We start from the raw sequence: 14513 nt of genomic DNA on the forward strand, positions 1-14513 counted from the left end.
CAAAATCTTCCCGCTAATAATTTATCATCCCTTCTCCCAATTGGTTAAACTTAATTACCCTAGCAGTTAACAAGGTCACACCCAGATGCCAAACTCGGCTGCAGTTTTGATAATGCAATCAGCAGTGGCGAGGTGATGACAGCGTTGTTGTTTTTTCATTACCTGACTCCCTGAAAACACAGGTGCCAATGCCTCCTTGTCAGGCTGTAATAATTATATGCTATCACAGAATGCATAGTTAGCGCTTTGGAGATCGTACATAAGCAAATTCTTTGGTTACCTTCATTTTTTTCTCCCTTAACTGGATTCCTTCTGGAAAGAGTTGACAACGCAATGGGCCACACTGAGACCTTCAAGTGCCATCTGTGGGAACAAAGGGATCATGAATCATGAATACTTAGAATTGAAATGTGTATGAATGTGTAATTTTTTGTTGTCAGTTTTTCATTTGTGTTTGTTTGTGTGTGTTGGGGGGGGGGCATCTTACTCCTTGGCTTGCATCCAAATTTAGTCACCAATAAGTGTGTGACCAAGTGCGTGACCAAGTGTGTGACCAAGTGCGCACCACATCTCCATATACGGTGCATTTGGCACAAGATCAATCATATTTCATGGCTGTTGAATAAAAGATTTGTTAATATTTTAATCGCATTATTCCTGTAGTAGGCTGTAGGACTGGTATAAGTACTTATTATACTACCACTACTAATAGTTGAACTGCTGCAATCTACAGTTTGCCTCTGAAAACTAAATACAGTTGAACGATAACATTTGCATGCATATCACTGCATTCTCCCCAGGGGATAACTTATGAAAATGAAAACTGCAATGTCTGCATATCAGAACACAAAAGACATTATTTCAGATAGCGCCCTAATGCTCTTTCTGAAACAGTTCTGAGGCACCGGGAAGATAGAAGCCATTGAATTGGAATGTGTTATGATTCCTCACTGCCTGTGCTTCATGGCTGCTTTTGAATCTCTCAGAAAAAAACAGTGGCTAAACAATGAGAAGGTAAGCCAATAGTAAGGTCATAAACTATTATAACTTTTTTGTGGAGGGGGGGTGGGTGTTACCCAAAGTTGTATTTTGAAAGGCGAAAGCTCAAGCATATTTCAATATTTAATTGAAACATGCTTGAGCTGCAGCCTATAAATTAATCTGGCGACGTAATACTGGCAATGTTATCAGTCCCATGTAAGTGAATAGCTTTTTTCTGTCCAGCACAGCACAATTACAGTATCTTGACAGCTGGATACACTGTATGCTAAGTAAATGGGTATTTTAATTGTAATTTGCTGCTACTGCCATAGCTGGGTGAAGCATGTCTTCAGGCCGGTTTATGAGGACTGTCTGTGTGTTGACTGTTGGGTCATTGCTGCTGCTAATGCTGCCATTAAAAAAACACTGCTTAGCGCCATCTTCTGATCAGTTAGCATGGCTGTATAGCTAACACACGGCAGTGCTTAGAAACAAACTTTGAGCTTGAATGGAATTATAAAAATAGGTGTAAACGGTGTTTGCACAAGTCTAAAACCTTGTTTGTCCATTCAGCTAGCATAGCCTTTTGCGTAGTATGAAAATGGTCTCTTGTGGTTTTATAAACTGCGGACACTATCCACAACACATCCGAGGAACTCAACTGAATTTTAAAATCTGGATGTTGCTATTCTGGTTTATCACATATGTATAATTATCTGGCACATTTTTTCTCCACTGGTTTTTAGTAATTGATTGTTTATATTAACCTTTTCAAAACACTAAAAGGCCCCTTAAGGTATAAGTGAAAGGTGAAGGAAACACAGATTCAAGCACAAAAAGAAAAATATGAAAGATTAACAAGATTAAATACAGTGCCTGCTTTTCTGAAATGCAGGAAGTAAAATGCACACGTCCGGTCTATTGGTCAACGAAGGTCTGAAATTTGAGATCTCCTGAGTGAAAGCCTGGAATCAGTCATTCTCCTGAAAATAAGAATTTATTCGCACATTAATCTGAAAATCTAAATAAAGATCCTGAATGATGTAAAGGTTGTATACATACTAAGTGAAAAGTAAATATTTGGACATATTACAGCCATGTGCACTCTTAATTGCTAAATGTCACTTTTAATATTCACGTTTGCAGACAACAAGACTATTTAATATGGAAAACATTGTGGTCCCCCCTTCAAAATTGGGCCTCAGAAATTCAGTGGATTTCTGCCAACACAAGGGGTAGAGTTTTGCCCCAGAAGCTTTCTGACATCGGCCAATATACAGTGATCATTTTTAATGCTAGCACATTTTTATAGTATTTCACTTTTTTTTTGCCTTTCAAATACTTCCATCGCTCAGAAAAAAAACGCACACAAAACTCCAAAGTCACAGTTCAAAGTCAAAAACGGAACGACTGTGAGACACCTCACCTTGTGTAGGGGGCAGTCACAAGACTGAGATTCAGTGCCTGAAACGGATTTGGTCAAAGCTGAAAGAGACAGAGTGAGAGCTACGGTCCCTGTAGTCCTCCCCATCGTCTGTAAAATGTGAATTTTGAGATGTGTTTATAAATAAACTAAACACACATTCTGTGACCAACAAAAAAAAAAAGAAAAAAAAAAAGAAAAGAAAAAAAATCCAGTTTGTGCCACTCTTGAAAAAGGGGCCGACTTTAAAGTGGCTACATCCCATAATATGCGGGCGCAGTTCACCCAGAGCGTGGAGCAGTGATCCCAGGGCCCACACTGCCCACGGCATATCGTGTAGACTGTAAAGAGGCCCATTGATGGCTGGCCTGTTCCAGGCGCTGCTCTGCGCTGCTCTGCTCTGCTCTGCGCTGCTCTGCTCTGCTCTGCAGGCCTTTTTGAAGTCGTCCTCGGGAAGCTGGTTGCTGGTGTCACAGGCCCTCTATAAATAATGTCTGTTTTTCTCCCAAAACACGCTTCTTAAGCTGCGCTCCGCATGTTTGTAAAGTCATTACGGCGCGCGGCGAGCCGGGAGCGGACGCTGCCGCTAGCCAGCTGCTGCCGGCCCCTTCAGTACGGCGAGGGCCGTGTCCTGAGGCTCCCCCGCAAGCCAACGCTGGCAGCACATGAAAGAAGCACCAGACAGGCCCCCGCTACTGTGACATCACAATACATCTGCCACCAGACAGGCCCCGTTACAGTGACATCACAATACATCTGCCACCAGACACCCCCTGTTCCAGTGACATCGCAGTACAGACAGGCCCCCGTTCCAGTGACATCACAATACATCTGCCACCAGACAGGCCCCGTTACAGTGACATCACAATACATCTGCCACCAGACAGGCCCCACTACTGTGACATCACAACACATCTGCCACCAGACAGGCCCCACTCCTGTGACATCACAATACAGACAGGCCCCGTTCCTGTGACATCACCATACATCTGCCACCAGACAGGCCCCCGCTCCTGTGACATCACAATACATCTGCCACCAGACACCCCCTGTTCCAGTGACATCGCAGTACAGACAGGCCCCCATTCCAGTGACATCACAATACATCTGCCACCAGACAGGCCCTGTTCCAGTGACATCACAATATATCTGCCACCAGACAGGCCCCGTTCCAGTGACATCACAATACTTCTCCCACTCCTCTGGACTTGTTTCTGAGCGGTCGCAGGGGCACATGGTGCTAAGAGACCGGAGTCCAGAATGCACCTGGGCAACGCGGCATCTGTACCAGTCTGATATAACTGAACCCGCTGTGAACTTACCTCTTTAACAAAACAAGTCTGAAGTGTAGTCTCATGTATTTTTTATGTGTGTCTGTGTGTTTGTGTGTGTATGTAAATCCTTTTAAAAATAATATATCATGAAATATTTGACTCTGAGAGGGACTAAACTTTGACTTCCTAGATGTACTAGTAGCAGATTGAAAGGCTTAGGGTAGTGAGCATAATTTTTACTCTCCTCTATGTCTTGATGTTTCTATTTAATATCCAAGTTTCATAGAAATTTCCTCTATATTGCTCCAGTCAGCATTTAATACTTCAAAAAAAAAACAAAAAAAAAAAATTTGGTTCCTTATATTGGTGCTCGCAGAACATTTTTGACGAAGCCTTATTACACCAGATAAGTTTCATAAACCATCTGGTCAATATGCACGCTAAAGGTTCTCCCGCTGCATTTTGTATTCTTGGAGCATATTGTTCCAACTGCTTTACCATGTGTTTAAGTATTTCAAAGAAAGAGAAATCACGTCCCAATTGTTTCCCCTTGTCCTATCAAGTGTAACCTGGGGGTCCTCATAGAGCAATTAGACTAGCCTCCATCCTCTCCTTTGTAATGAGGCCTCCAGCATTTCTGAATCTATAACCCTTTAGTCATCCCTAATGGGACATCATTATTGTGAGAGAAACAATGTAAATGTAAATGAATATACTCATTAGCAAGTCACACAGAAACCTTCAGAGGTTGCTCTGTGGTACTTCTCTATGTTCTTCCTTTGGTATTCTGTTTAAAAAAAAAAGAGAGAAAAGAAAGAAAGAAAAAAAGAAAACATATATAATTAATTATTCTTCTCAATTACAATTACTCTGATTTCTGCATGCTCCTTTTTAATGCAGTGTTAAGACCTGTTCAAGCATGTCCTGCCCTTCCTCTCCCATGATGCACCTGTGAAGCTCAAGGTCTCTGTCCTCTTGGAGCCGCAAGGGACCGGGGGGGTGGGGGGGGGCACGGCGAGCAGGGGGAGAGGACGGCAGGATTTATAATCTGCACAAGCTTGTTAATTAAGTCAATTGAAAGCATGATTTGGGTTTTTATTCCTTCCTCTCTGTATGCCCTCAGCATAATTACATCAGGAGAAGCAAAATCCCAACGCAGGAGAGGAACACAACAGGCAACACAACACTACAAGTGATCAGGGCTGTCCAGCCCAACCTGGCAGCGAGCTGCATATTTAAAAAATGCAAAAAATTATATAATTATTTGTATAAAAGAAGTGGGTGGGGATGATGACAGTCATTGCATTAAAATGAATAAATTCCAATTACATAAGTTCCTTCAAATGGAAAATTATTGGACAGATTGTCTTATTCACGATTGCTAAACTCAGATTTAGTCATATAACAGGTGCAATAGTATGGTGAAAATGTGGTTTTGTCTTCTTTGTAAAATATTACAAAGGGTGTTCACCTGGCAGCACTATTTTAGTTGTGTTGGCGCTAAAGTATTAGTGAATCTCACAGTCGAACCTTTCGGACATACGGTACACTCAGATTAAAAGAGGGGCATTGACAGAACCCAGCGGAGCGCTCAGACCACGGCAGACACACAGAGTGACACGAGACAGACACACAGAGTGACACGAGACAGACACACAGAGTGACAGGAGACAGTCGAGCCCGAGGAGCGGAGGAGCAGTCACGTCCCGGGCGTGGCCGCTGATGACCGCGGAGCAGCCGAGTTACGGAACACTGCCCTTCCGGGCCGCCCCCTCTTCCTGCCGCCCCCGCTTCCTGCCTGACCTTTTTAGCGGGGAGTCTCCCTCCCACACCCCGCGTCTGCGAGGGTAATGAAGCAGCGGGAGGGGTCCACTAAAGCGCCGCTGCAGGACTCGGGCTCGCCCCTAAACCAATCAGCTCTTTAATTCCTTCGACCTTCACTGTTCAACACACCCCCGCCACCACACCCCCACCAACACCACCACCCGCACTCCCTTTACCCCAACTTCCTGTGTGCATTCACTCGCTGCTCTGCCATTTGTTGATGCAATTATCCAACCTGCGACTCTTTTCTTAAATAAATTTTTTTAAAACCTTGGAAGAGTAGGTTTTTTTTGTTATTATTTAATCTAGGCCAGTGTTCTAGAACTCCGCTGCTTTCCATTGCCAGCAGTGCTCCTTGCATCAGCTTTAGAACGTTCAGTTTAGAACATTCTAATCACATTCTAAAGCATCATTAGAAGACATCCGTTTGATTGACAGCTCATTCTTGCATCCACATTATGGTACTGGCTTAGTTTGACAATGCTTGGTGAATTCTGGTTACTCGTGCATAGTTTGCCCATGTAATTTATCTTGAATTGAACACATTGTTACTGACCATGACAAAAATGGGTCAGTAAATATGGTCTATTAATTACTTGCCTGCGACCTCATTCATTGTCTTCAATTAAGGACATTTTTTTTTATTTTACCACTGGTAAGCCCATAAATACATTAATAAAAATACATAATAATGTAATGAACACAGAATGCCAGCACATACAGAATAATTAAAAAATGGATAACTGGATTAAGCATCTTCTGTATATTTAACATGTAAGCAAAGTACACCAAAGCTTTCTATAGTACTTTCTCTATTACCTTAATAATTTCATCGCAACATACTTCTAGCAATTTGCAAGTTTTATTTCTTTTTCACACTGGCCTTATTTGATCTTTGTGATTAAATATTGATATCACAGTTCATTAATATATTAGATGACAAGCCTTTATAGCTGAAGGACATGTATGATAAATAGCAAAATGCATATTTGGGAAAAGAAAATGGAATCCTGCCACTTAGGAAGCAACTGATATCTGCCATTTTGAATTTAGATTTAAAAATGTCAATACACAAGCAACTATGGCCTGTTAAACATATACATATGACACTCTATTAGGGAATATACACAGTAAAATGCCCAGTGTTAATTCAACTCTCACAGAGTCCATATGGTTCTGTTCCACTCCAGAGTAGAACCATATGTACTCTGTTGGAGTTGAATTAACACTGGATATTTTACCACGTATGCAATCATTTGTGTAACTAACCTACCGCACCTTTCACCACATTGTACAGCTTGGGAAGTCAGGTAAGAAATAAGAGTCACAGTTATTAGCACCCAATGAGTTGAGAACTACAGGAAGGTTTATTCCCAACAACTTTGACATGGTACAAACATACACACAAATCAGTTAGGCTTTGGGGGGGGGGGTTTCTTTCTTCTCCTGCCTTTCATTATAAGGAAGTTTGTTTTGGCTTTATTTTTAAGGGCCTGTGGGTTACCCCGCGTCTTCTGTGAATATCCAGCAGCAAATCCATACTTGTCACTTGGCTCGCCGTGCTTGTTCTCTTTGTCCTTGTTAATAATAACAGGGTTCAGGGGCTGCGCCTCCCTCCCGGCAGGCCAGCCGTGTCATATCAGCGGTAAACAAGCGCTTCCCTTCAAAAGCGCCGCTCCGCGAGGCTCGCCATTCTGGCCGCTCAAGCAGAAAGCGGGCTCTGCCTGTTTAAAGTGTTCTCCGCTAAGGTCAGAATAATGGGGGGCTTTTGTCAGGAAAATCTATATATTCACCCGAGAAAGTCCCGTGTAATTTGGGGTTTTTAATAGCTGACAGCCCGGCCCAACACTCGCCGTGTGTGACCCCCACGCGATGAGTGGATCCCGCTGTGGGGGAGAGCGGTGTGAAGCCGCCCCTCCCAGGTCCCTCCACCGAAAGGCTCGGGGGGTAATTGCCTCTCAGGTGCCCAGACGGAGCGGAGAAACACTTGTTAATGCCCGCGCCAGGAAAAACAGGAGAACGAGGAAAGAGGGGAAAAAAAGAGAGAGAAGAAAGTATCTCTTGGGAAGATTTATCAAAAAGTGTGTAGTCTTTAGTAGTCCCAGACATAAACAATGGTCCTGGTGTGCATCCTGAGAGAAGCACACAGATTAGAGGCTCGCCTTCATGGTTTTTTTTTTTTTTTTTCCCTTCTTCCTTTTGGAAAGTCAAGTGTACTAGGCTCTGGTTCAAGGGCTTATTACCTGCATGTACTACCCCACCTGCTGAGGTAAGACTTTATGTGAACACAAGATCGTTTCTGGAACTGTGTGCTCAACCTCAAACTAAGGGTAAATTTTCACACAAGTTGCACAGTGTACTACAGGATAGCTAGCACTACATTTAACTGAATGGGAACTACAAGCAGTAGCCCTGACCCTTTTTTAAAAATTTTATTTCTTTGAATCCATGACCAAAAGAGGTAGACCTGTTCTGTCTTTAGGCATGACTCTCTGAAACAGGCCCACCCCTTCCTGTCTGAACCACAAATCCAACAGCTGGAATGTTAAAAGTTTAATCCGAGCTGTCTCGTGCTTCCTATAGTTTTCGTAGCAGGAGAAAGTGCTTAGCCCCAGAGCAATGAGGTGTATACCGTTTCAGTGCAATATGCATATAACACGCACTCCAGGGAGAGAGGCATTGTATTTCCCTGTCTCACTACACACAGAGAGAACAAGGCAGTGCAAACGTCAATATCCTTAAGATAAAAAAACACGTTCTGACAAGCTTTAAATGTAACTAATGGAAATATACTGGAGCGCTCACAGGGGACCGAAGTGTTGACCCTGTCAGCCGTGTTCTCTCCGGGTTAATTACACAAAACAGCTTTGCAGTTTGAACTCGTGTGAGAGCAGCGCGAATTAATTTTAGCGAAACACAAGAAAGAAGATAAGGCATCGTTTGAAATCACCTCATTTGTGTTATTTCTTATTTAAATTTTGACAGGTACACATATTTTATGCAAGATAGCAAATTAATTCTAACTTGTCATTGACTTTTCTTATTTTATCCTGTTATCAACTCAAATTCATTATTTGTGAAAACTATTTGGCTGTTAGACATGATATTCCCATGAAGATGATATTTGTGTCACTGTAATTTACCTCTGTGAATTTTTACATCTTTTGAAGTCTTAAGCACCTAATTATTATGCAGCTATTTTACAGCTCAAGCTTATTAACAAAGAAACAGATTATTTTACTCTTTCTAAAATGACCTATTTTCCATATTCAGAAAGCTGGTAAACGTCCCTTCAGTGTGAGCTAATATTGAAATTAATTTATATTTTTACAGTTAGTCTTAAAAATAAAAAAACATAAATTCTACAAAGTGCTGTTTTCCCCAGTATGTTGTCTGCTTAACATTGTTCGCGAGTCATAATCACTTTTAAATGTTAACCACTATCCCAGTTTTGCTCCTGATAAATTTATATGGAGTCCGGAGTTGTTAATGCCTTGTTTCCAGGCTAGTTGCATCCTTAAATCATGTACACCCAAAGGGGCAAGGCCAGCCTGATTTGGAGACAATAGGCAATAACTTAAACACCCTCTGTTAATGTGGAGAAATCGGGTCTAACAAGTCAGAAGGGAAAAGGCGAGTTCGTGCTGCATGCGCCGGCCTATTAAGGATTCTCGCCAGTCACTGCGCGCGGTCTGTTGACACGAGCCGGAGATTTCCGCCGTTGCGCTTCCCTTACGCGCGATCCTCGGCGGGTCTAAATCAAACGAGGAGAGACGGCGAAAACATCAGGACTCCTTCCCGCGATGTTTATTCCTGAAGGACCGCGGCGAGAGAATTTGGCGAGTAAGCAGAAAACAAAAGTTATGCATTCCCCGTTTTGTAAGCAACAGTTCAGGGGCTGTTCTTCCACTTTGCGGACCCTTAATGTTTACTTACAGATTTAAGCAAATGGCCCCTTTTGTGTTAACTATATTGCCTTTTTTAAAGTTTATTTTGTTTATTATTGTACCTGCTGAGCTAATAACATATAAATAATGAGAGAGAGAGAGAGAGAGAATATTGAATTGTAATGCATTAATCAAAGTTTAAATGGTAATTTGGTAGAGCTAAACCAGGCCTCAGTGTTCTTAACAAGCACTTCGGTTTGTTCAGGATGCCTAACATGTCCCACGTGTGTCATAAATTCAAATGTGTGACTTTAATAATATTACTTTCTACCAAGGTAAACCATGAAATTATACATTGTTTAATGTAGAATTCTGCGTATTCTCTAAAGCCAGAGTACAGTATACTGCAGGAGTCTTCCATCGCAAACATTCCCTCTGCATACAGTCGCTGTGACCTAGATCACTTTAAAAACGATATAAATACTGAAATTAAATAAATTAAAAGGCACGTGTTTTATTCCTGTTATTACGCCATGGGCATCATTCAGCTTCAAAGCAAAACGTTGGTGTAAAATAAACTTTTAAAGAGGTTTACTCTGGTAGAGTACATTCCAGAATTAAATGGACTATTTTAGATATGAATTAACACTGAGCGCTTTACTGCTATGGTGTACAAACGAGTGAACCACTCCAGCCTCTCTGCCGGTGTGCATGGGGATGCAAGCTGGGCAAACACTGCGGAGGGTTCCTGTGAAATGAGCTTTAGCCGCTAGTGCGTTTATTAGCATTCCTCCGACCCTCGCTTGTACCGGCCTCAGTACCTCAGCTGTCACTCTTCATCATCGATGCACTCTCTTATCGTCATAAAGTAACCAAAAAGCAATTCCTTAAAATTAGCACTTTAAAACAGATGGGGATTTTTTTATTTATTATTATTTATTTATTTTGAGGCTAAGTAAATGCAATTCAATAACATTATAACATCTTGCCTCTAATCAAAGCTAATGAACTCATAAACAGGCAAAAAGTCAAAGAAATTAGCCAGCGCCAATGAAAAATGGTTATCCGTTTTGCTTAGTTTTTACAAATGAGTACATATTTAAAAGCAGTGGTTGGAATACCTCTGCAATAGGGTGGTTTATCCCATCGCTACAGTGTTTTTTCCACACACTGAACCACACCATGTTTCTATCGGATCAGACCCGATTTTATGGGGGGGAAAGGAGATGTGATCCACAGCCTACTGTAGAGTTCATGATTCTGTCTCTTCTGAATGTTTCTTGACTAGCTGGCTCAACTCAATGCTTTGCTTCATTGGCAAAAAAAAATGAATGTTTGCTTTTATAGGAGAAGTATGTTACTGCACCAACATTGTCTATCAACAAATAACAACAGCATGCCATGTCCAACTTATGCTCTTTTCAACCCAAATACATGAAAAAGGAGCAGAATTACTGTATGTAATTTAAAACAACACTCTTTGAAATACTCCATTAAAAATATTGGAATCAACAAACATTTCACCTCAAATGAAAAATAAGTGTTTGTTTCTTCTTCAGAAAGACGTGAAAAACAAACTTTATAGCGCATGTTGACTTTATCCAGACCATTAAACCCCCTGAATTAGTTGGATTTTCAGTTCTTTCCTAATATGACTTGTGCTTTTGTAATATGCCACTCAGTTGTCTTTACTAGTGTATCAGTGCTGTGACTATTATCTTTACCTTAACTTCATTAATCACAAACACAAATCTGTTCTGTTGTTTGGGTGGATGAGAGCAATGATTAAAAGAATCACTGAAAAAAAATATTTGAGATGCTATATTGCCCCAAGTTCCCATGTTGACTGACAGGAAATAACAGGAGATGGGAGAGTGAGGCTTTTACAACAGCCATCCAAGTAAAAAAAAAAAAAAGTCTCTTGAAATATTTATAAGTGAATTATCTATATGAGGATGACCTTGTTGAGGTTTGCCAGTCTGTAAAGTGTGAGGTATAAGAGGAATTCATCTGCATTAGCCAAATTCATGCGCTGCTCAGAGCTCTGCTGACAGACTGACTTCCTGCTTCCCGCGTTCTCACTGAAATGTCAAGTCAAGGCCAGTCATTTGAATAGTGCTATATTACTGAAAAAAATATGCAGAAAAGGGAATTTTTAAAAAATCACAGGAATGACAAAAGGCAGAGGTGTTATTTTCCTGCTTTGATGCGGGCATGTGATCGCCTCGCAAAGAGCAGCCAGGTGTGGTGGGAGCTGTGTGTGTGTGCGTGCGTGCGTGCGTGTGTGGGGTGTGTGAGTGTGTGTGTGTGTGTGGGGTGTGTGAGTGTGTGTATGTTGCGTGTGTGTGTGTGCATGCGTGTGTGTATGTTGCGTGAGTGAGTGTGTGCATGCGTGTGTGTGTTTGTTGTGTGTGTGTGCGTTAGAGCTGAGAGGCTGTGTGGAATGAGCAGGCAGACAGGAGAGGAAGCCTTTAACAGGAAGTGCTGCTCTAGCTGAGCTCTGTTCTTCACAGTAGCAGAACAATGTCGTTTTGAATTACCCCTATTACCCCCACATCCTCCCCTGTACCCTGCCAGTGCGTTACCGTCAAGAGCCTCCCCGCCCCCCCACCCACCTCCCCGCACACACCCACACACACACACACACCCCTCCCATCCCATCACTGATTTAGACCAGCGAATGGGTACTAATGGAGGACAGAATCTCATTAGCCCTTCTCATCTCTTAAATGAGCAGCTTGATATAGAGTAGGTCCATTTAAAGATTTTTCAAATTCTCTATCTGTTTTTTTCTGTCGGTTAAAGTGGCCCGACTTTTTTCTGCTTTTTTCTTTCTTTTTTTCTGCTGCATGATAATGAACTGGATACTTTACAGCACTAACACTTTTTCTCCTTTTGCCAATGAGTCGGTAGAGTAAGTGAACAAATTTGTTCATTAAAATCATTTTCCCATCGACTTTCTGAGCACACTATGCATTTTTGAATTAATTGCTGCTCTTGGGTAGGAGGAGTATAATTAGACCATACGCTCACAAACATATACGACCATTTGAAGAAAAAAAAATGGATGTGTGTGTGTATGCATGTATTTGCGTGTGTGTGTGTATGTGTGTCTGTGGTTAGTGTGTGTGTGTGTGAGTGTGTATGTGTGTGTGTCTGTGTGTGTGGTTAATGTGTGTGTGTGTGTGTGTGTGTGTGTGTGGTTAGTCAGTGAGTGTGTATGTGTGTGTGTCTGTGTGTGAGTGTGTATGTGTGGTGTTGTGTGTGTGTGTGTGGTGTGTGAGTGTGATGTGTGTGTGTCTGTGTGTTTGTACGTGTGTGTGAGTGTGTATGTGTGTGTGTCTGGTGTGTGGTTAAGTGTGGTGTGTGTCTGTGTGTGTGTATGTGTGTGTGTGTGTGTGTGTGTGTGTGTGTGGTTAGTCAGTGAGTGTGTGTGTGTGTGTGTGTGTGTGTGTGTGTGTGTGTACGAGCGCATTATGCCGACATGTATCCGGTGCACAAGGGGGCGAAGCAGTCGGCCCCCATCAGCGCTGGTGACAAGTTCAGCGGTGGTGACAGTGAGAGCGTAATGCGGGGGGTGGGGGTGACGTGCGAGCGCAATGCGGGGGGGGGTTGTGTTAATTAACGGGGCGCGTGTGCGGCGGAGGTGTCCGTCTTCATTACCCCGTATTTTCCACACCGCCGTGCCTCATTCTGCCCGGGTGGCAGAGCGGGGGCCCAGCCGCCCCCGCCCCCCCCCCCGTTTGATCTCCCCGCGCCCGCGCTGCTGTGGCGGCGGCGGCGGGAGGCCCTGGCGCTCGGCTGCTCCCCGGCCCTGTCCTGCTAATCCCAGCTGAGCTCATTAAGATGTAGCCTGGCTGCCTCTCCCGGAGCCGGAGCTGTCCAGGCTAATTACCGCTAGCAGCCACTCCGCGCGGCTAAGGGCCTGCCTCCAGCCCGCTAACGCGGTCCTTGGAACTGACCCGCGAGGAGCACGAGGGAGTCGTTCCTCTTCCTCTTCCTCGCCGCGCGCGTCCGCCGGGGCCGGCCCTGAGCCCTTTCACGTGGCTTCTGTAGCCGCCGCCGCCGCGGCAGAGAGTGCAGAGTAAACTTGGCGGGGTCTGACTCGTGCTTTTGAGAGGAGAAAAAAAAAAAAAGGGGAAAAAAAGGGGAAAAAAAGAAGAAAAAAAACAGTGTATCCCTTTGATCTCGCCTTGCCCGCTGACCGTTACCCCGCTCGGTGTGATACAACAAGCTGAGGGGGGGGAGGGGGGGCAGGGGGGTTTTTGAACCCGTGCTTAATTCTGTTTGCAAAAGGGGACTTTGGTACATGAGGCATAATTAGGCTCTGGTTCTCCGTCAGGCTGTTGTGCTACCAGCGAAGTAAATTACTCCTGATGGCCAACAATTAGGACCGGCCCGTGCTGGAGCTGTAGCAGGCAGACAGGCGAGCGTTAGGAAAACGGATAAGTGGCACTGTGCCCCTGCTCTGACCGTATCGGGGCAGCGCGGCTGCTCCTGAAGGTTGTGCGTGCAAGCGCCGCGACGATGACTCATTAACGCTCGCGCTCGCGCCCGTGACATACAGCGTTTATCCCACTGAGCGCGTGCGAAGGCCAGCGCTGGACACGAGCCGCGGAGGAGGGGGGGCCACGGGGGCCTCTGAAAAACGTTAATTATGTGGGTCCTCTGATCAGGCAGAACCGCGATTACCGCCGTCCTCACCATTCGACGGCTTCGTAGTCGTCGGCGTCTGCCGCTCTGACATCCGAGAGCTTTGGGTTCACTTCCCCGCGACTCAACAGCGGTGAGGACGATACCTCTCCGTTTCAGTATTCGGCATCACAGAGGTGCTGAAGACCAGAAACGGCCTGATGGTGCACGAGTTCCTGTCCCCAGGGGTACATTTGTACATCAACTTTTTGTTCAATATGCTGTGTAATACACAATAAGCGCTAACCCTGTTAGCCATGCACGCTCGGAGAACACCTCCGCACCGTATGCTGATGCTCGGGAACCATCGTACACAAAAACAATCCTCACCAACATTCCAGCCCATTTCACCAAGCTGAACTTTATCTGAGCTTTTATCATACGTGCAATTAAAATACTGAAGCAATTAAATCAACATTAATTTTTCCTTTG

The 14513-nt window shown here is 43.8% G+C and overlaps 1 long non-coding RNA gene across 1 annotated transcript in view; it reads right to left on the minus strand.

The window, feature by feature from the left end:
* Positions 1-12998: 12998 nt before the first annotated feature.
* LOC135260109 (uncharacterized) overlaps positions 12999-14513 on the minus strand; it is a 65166-nt gene continuing 63651 nt past the window's right edge. Inside the window, exon 4 of the long non-coding RNA XR_010331473.1 lies at positions 12999-13499. This is a non-coding gene — a long non-coding RNA (uncharacterized LOC135260109). The remainder of the gene's footprint in view (positions 13500-14513) is intronic.

The sequence above is a fragment of the Anguilla rostrata genome, chromosome 7 (genome assembly GCF_018555375.3).
Source record: "Anguilla rostrata isolate EN2019 chromosome 7, ASM1855537v3, whole genome shotgun sequence".
NCBI lineage: Eukaryota > Metazoa > Chordata > Actinopteri > Anguilliformes > Anguillidae > Anguilla > Anguilla rostrata.